Raw genomic sequence first — 6,626 nt, forward strand, 5'->3', positions numbered from 1 at the left:
CATGTTTGCTTGGTTGTTACGCATTATATAAAAGTTATATATAGTAATGACTGGACATTGCATGAAGCATGACACATAGGTTACTTTATAATTGTTATAAATGCCTCATTGTGCGCAATGGTTTTAGTTGTTTCTTTTTAAAAGTTAAAAAAAAACCGAACTAAAAGAAATAAGAAAGACATGCATGCTTGATAATGGGCAAAAATTCACGTTATCATAGTGCTAAGTTCTTAAACAATGTTGGCTTGTATTGATAAAATATGTTAAATTGCGTCCAAAAAGCATTAAGTTTATTATATTGTGACCGCATGCGTTCATCGCATAGAAGCAGTTGATTTTTGTGTTTTTATGCAGAATATGTGTTGACGCAAGGCAGAAATTGCAATCATAGGAAATCATTGGTCGAGTGCAGTAATACCGCAAGGCTTTGCGGTGATCGTGTTCGCAAATATTCGTCCGAGAAGGATTACCGCAACTTGGTCAGCGCAACATGGTGGGTGCATCTGGGTGAAAGGCTAATTAATCGCGATGGGACAGAAAGCTGATGACAGTCGAATCCAAATTAAGTTGACAGTCGCTAATGATACAAGTACATTCAGCTTTTCGGTGACAAATATTCGGCGCATCAGTCAGGGGAATTAAAGCCGTCCCATCTGTGCAATCATGAGAGAGAATCCGCCGTTCACCCTGGATGTTCTATAAATACCAAAGGCAACCTTCAGAAAAGGGGTTCACCGTTCAGCAGTTCAAAATTTTCATACGTTCAGTTCGCATGTCTTTATTCATAGTTTTCCTTTCGTTTTAAGGCGAAGGAAGGCTGTGTTGACAGATCGTCCTGGTAAGCTTGGGAGAGTGCCGAAAGCTTCAAGGACAGAGAGAGGGGTCGACGCCTACGGAGTAGGAACATCTTTGGAACCGAATAGAGATTTATAGTGTAAAAACCTCGGTCAGCAAGGAATTGCTATCAGGCTCTTTACCTTTAACTTCCATTGTTATTTTGTACTCCACTCATTAATCGAAATGGAATCTATTTCTCTATATCTGTTCACTCTCTATTATTTGCGCATGAGTAGCTAAATTAGTTGAATGGGTTGAGAAGCATTTAGCTAGCACAACTAGGGAATCTGGAATCTATTTCTCTATATCTGTTCACTCTCTATTATTTGCGCATGAGTAGCTAAATCAATTGAATGGGTTGAGAAGCATTTAGCTAGCACAACTAGGGAATCTTCACTCTATGCGATTATCTTGTATTATGTATGCTTCATTCGTCCATTAGAGATACTTGGGAGGGTAGTCTAAGGATAGAATCTAGGCTTGGGAAGGTCAGGTTAGAATCTAGACTCGGGAGAGTCAGATTAGAACGCATAATCAAGAGATAAGAGTTTAGGAATAATCACTATTTGCTATTAACGCATCACATGCATCTTAGAAATGATGGCTGTTAGGTTAAGTTCCAAGAGTTGGTTCTGTCTAATGGTTGAGAATGTCTCATCCCAGCGAAGAGGCAACTGATCACCCCACCGGTGGCGTTTGTCCTGCCTCACTGGGACATCATTACAAAATAGAAGTATATAACTTAGGGTACTTGAAACTGTTTTGTAAAACTGATTGGTTTAAAAGTGGTTTAGCAAAATCTAATAAAGTTTTGTTCGTATTTTCAACAACATTTTAAAAATGGCAACAACCACGTTAGCATTGTTAAGCGCCGAAAAACTTACTGGTGATAGTTTCGCAACATGGAAACACGTGATCACGATGATCCTGATCATCGAGGATCTCATATTCGCTGTCACGGAGGCTTGTCCTCCTATTCCAGCTCCGAATGCTGCTCGAAATGTTCGGGAGGCATACGAGTGATGGACAAGGGCGAATGAGAAGGTCCAAGCCTACATCTTGGCAAGTTTTTCTGAAGTCTTGGCCAAAAAACATTGAGCCTATGGTCTCAGTGCGTGAGATCATGGAGTCCCTGCGGGGGATGTTTGGACAACCATCTGAAAAACTCATGCATGAGGCTCCTAAATACATATTCAACTCCAAAATGGAAGAAGGCACATCTGTTCGTGAAAATGTGCTAAACATGATGGTCTATTTTAATGTGGTAGAGTTGAATGGGTCTATCATCGATGAGGGCAGCCAGGTTAGCATAATCCTGCATTCTTTGCCAGAGAGCTTCATGCACTTTGTTAGCAATGTGATTCTTAACAAAGTGAAATATAACCTTACAACTCTCCTCAACAAGTTGCAGACATACCAATCTTTACTGAAAAGTAAGGAGAGGTAGAATGATGAGGCAAATGTTGCTTCATCCTCTAGGATGTTCCATAGAGGTTCGACCTCAGAAATGAAGTCTGCACCTTCTACTTCTAACTCTGCAAAAGGAAAGAAGAAGAAGGGTGGTAAGGGTAAAGGGAAGGCACCTGCTAACCCACCGCCCCTCGCCCCGAGGTGGCGTCCACAAGTTGCTAAGGGAAAGTGTTTCCACTGCAACCAGGATGGACACTAGAAGAGGAATTGTCCTCGATATCTTAAAGAGAAGAAAGTAGCTAAGGCTAAGGCCAAGGCCGATAAAGGTAAATGTGATTTACTTGTTCTTGAAACTTGTCTAGTGGAGAACTGTCGTAACTCAATCAAAACGTCGACGAATTTCTCCAAAAGAAAATGCCCAACTTTGGCATCTTCATTTAGGGCACATCAAGCTCAATAGAATTGAGAGATTGGTGAAGAATGGACTTCTAAGTGAGTTAGAAGAAAATTCTTTGCTAGTGTGTGAATCTTGCCTTGAGGGTAAGACGACTAAATCACCTTTTACTAGAAAAGATTATAGAGCCAAGGAGCCTTTTGAGTTAGTACATTCTGACCTTTGTGGTCCTATGAATGTACAAGCCTGAGGAGGCTATGTGTATTTTATCAGTTTTACTGATGATTACTCAAGATACGAGTATGTTTATCTTATGCAACGGAAGTCTGAATCCTTTGAAAAGTTCAAAGAGTTCAAGGCTGAAGTTGAAAACGCATTAGATAGAAAGATTAAAACACTTCGATTGAATCGAGGTGGAGATTTTTTGGACTCAGTATTCTAAGACTATTTGATAGAACATGGAATCGTTTCCTAAATCTTAGCGCCAGGTACACCTCAGCAGAATGGTGTAGTGGAGAGGAGAAATAGGACCTTGTTAGATATGGTTCGCTCGATGATGAGTTACACTTCCTTACCGAACTCGTTTTGGGGTTTCGCAATGGAGACTGTAGTATACATACTCAACTGTGTTCCTTCCAAGAGTGTTGCAAGAACACCTCTGGAGTAGTGGAACGGGCGTAAAACTAGTTTACGTCATTTCTGCATTTGGGGTTGCCTTGCACATGTGCTTGATGTTAATCCCAAGAAGTTGGAACCACGGTCGAGGTTATGCCTTTTTATAGGCTACCCCAAAGGTACACGAGGGGGTTATTTTTATGATCCGATGGAAAATAGTGTGTTTGTTTCAACAAACTTTACTTTCCTGGAGAAGGATCATATAAGGGAGCACAGTTCACAAAGCAAAGTCATGTTGTGTGAGCTTTCCAATGAAACTACCGAAACTTCAACAAGAGTTTGAAGAGCCTGTTACATCAACAAGAGTTGTTGATGGGAGTTCATCCAGTAGGTCGATTCCACCTCAAGAGTTGAGGGAACCTCGACGTAATAGGAGGGTTGCGAACCCACCTGTTCACTATCTAGGTTTCATGGAAATCCTTACTATGGTAGCAGATGGCAACGTTGAGAATCCGTTATCTTATAAGAAGGCAATGAATGATGTTGACCGGGATGGATGGGTCAAGGCCATGGATCTCGAGATGGAGTCGATGTACTTCAACTCAGTATGAGATCTTGTAGATTAGCCTGATGGGGTGAGACCTATAGGTTAACGGATGGTGGATCTCGTGGCTAAAGAGTTTAGTCAGCTATTCACGGATAATTGGAGCTTCGAGCCACCGGTCCATTAGGTCCCCTGGGTAGCTTGGATAAAGTCGAAAACCAGTTTTTGGGTTAATTTGAAATGTTCAGATTGACAAGAGGAAGTTCGATTATATATGATATAATTGGACTAGTTAATTATATATGATATAATTGGCTAAATGTATGAGATACATTATTTTGGAGGAAATTAGATATAAATATGATTTATATCAAGTAGAGGAGAAAATACTATAGTAGATATGTGATATCAAACTATAGNCATTATTTTGGAGGAAATTAGATATAAATATGATTTATATCAAGTAGAGGAGAAAATACTATAGTAGATATGTGATATCAAACTATAGGATAAAAATATAATATGATTATATTTATTAATTAATTAATTTGTTAATTATATGATAATTAATCCAAAATTCACATTTGGACGTGGGTTAGTGGGGCAGCGTCGGTTATTGTAACCGATGAATTAAAATAAAAATAGTTTTCAGTTTAATCGATTGTCCAAAAGAATTCAGAAGAGCACGTTGGTGAAAAGAAAATGATCGCTTAAAGAATCGAGAGCCTATGCGATTGTTGCTTCGCGCCTAAACGATCGTCGACCTCACGCCTAAACAACCACACATTTGTTCCTACACGATCACTAGCTTCTCTAAATGATCGTATAGTGTGCCAATTTTGCTAAATGATCGTATACCTTTTCCTAAACGATCGTTCAGTAAAATCTACACGATCGTGTAGCTTCTCATAAACGATAAGCATTTTGCTATGCGATAGCATCTTTTTCCCTCCCACTTGTTTATCGCCTACACGATCCGTGTTTCCTCCTTCCGCTACCAAATTCACCAAAGACCACACTTTGGGTTCTCACTCTGGGAATATCTAGGGCTTTTTTCTGGTGGTGTCGTCCCCACGACGTTCGTGTTTGCAGTTGTTCATGTTGCTGAAGTTGACACTTCTGCTGGGCGTTGGTAGATCGCGTGGAGGTTTTCTGCTACTTTGAGTGCTAAAGTTTGAAGAACGTCTTCAACTGGTATGGCACTCTTTCCTCTGTTATTTTGTTGTTCATAGCTTGCCGATAATTAGTGTTTGTTTGCATAACTGTATGTTTTGAATGTATAATGTGTATTTCGGTCACGATGAGATCGAAGTGATCCTAACGCGCTCATGGAACTCTTCGGTAAGAGATGCTTCAATTTATAGGTTTAATTGCCTCTGTTTAAAGCTTTTTTTTTCAATTACAAAATGTTAATTTGTAAGGGCCTCTACATTTTTGGGCATAAATAACAAGCAATCGAGTCTGTAATTCAAAGTGTTTGAGTTTGTTGAGTCATTCATGATAGAGTTTTAAAGCATGGAGATACGGTTTTCAACGAGGAAGAATACCAAAGGTTGGTCGTATCGTGTAGGCTAAGGTAAACGATAGTTGAGTTTTTACTAAACGATCATATAGAAAAGTTCTGCACGATCGTGTAATATTTACTAAACGATTCTAAACAATGGGGTAAAGAGTTTGCTCTATCGCATAGCATTGGTTTCCCGATCGAATGGACGCTAGAGGTAGACAATCGTATAGAGCATTTGATGCTCATCGTTTAATAAAAGGCATGCGCATTAAACGATTGTGTAGTTAGCATGCCTCATCGCATACTCACTGACTACATGATCATCCTGAAGGAAATCAGAAGCGAGATTTCCATGAGCAGTGGAACAAGACTATTCCAAATTACAATCATGAATGAACAAATCATTTACAATCGACTTCAAACATAAACAGTTATGCAAATCATACAAAAATTACAGCATGAAAGTCTGAAAAATACAAAGGGAAAACTGTACAAACAATGGCAGAAGTATCTCCATGCTCTGTTGCGCGAATCTGATCGAACAACAGCAACCACGAGCACTCGATCTACATGACCGCAACATAGCACGAACACCACACGAACACTTCACTCTCGTCCTCAACGATCTCCTCGGTTACGAACTCCTCCGCAACACGAACGGCCTCCACAACACCTCGAACGACCTTTAGAAAACCTCAATGGTGTCGAGTTGAGTATGACACCACTAACAAGGTGACCTTGGTATTCTCGGTATGAGAATCCAGAGGGAGGGCTCTGTTTGGACTTGGTATGAGGCAGACAAACAGAGGAAACAATGATCGTGTACACGACTGGTAAATGGGAGATGGCAAAGACCTATGGCATAGGTCGATGCCCAATCGTTTAGATAAAGCTAAGCGATCGTCTAGCAAATGCTATGCGATCATTTAGCCGATCGTTTAGCTCGGTTTTTTGCCTATAGACTCTACACGATCGTTTACTTTGGGCCAGTGATCGTCTAACAAAACTATGTGATCATTTTGTAAATACTACACGATCGTTTAGCTCACCCAGCCGGCATTTAGTAAATTTGTATTTACTTGAAGACTTCGTGAGTTTCTTTTCCGCGAGAAAAAACTATAAAAACTTTTCAAATGTTTGTGAAAAACTTTTTTTAAAAATAGGAAACCACTTTTCTCTTAAACTCATGGTTACCATGATCCAATAACCACCCACTATTTCGGTTATTTAAAAGAAAAAGAATTAATTATCCAATAATTGATATTATTATAAACATAAATGATAACCAACTTATCATACTATATTTATAACCTGTAGTT

Source organism: Benincasa hispida, unplaced genomic scaffold (assembly GCF_009727055.1).
Source record: "Benincasa hispida cultivar B227 unplaced genomic scaffold, ASM972705v1 Contig531, whole genome shotgun sequence".
Lineage (NCBI taxonomy): Eukaryota > Viridiplantae > Streptophyta > Magnoliopsida > Cucurbitales > Cucurbitaceae > Benincasa > Benincasa hispida.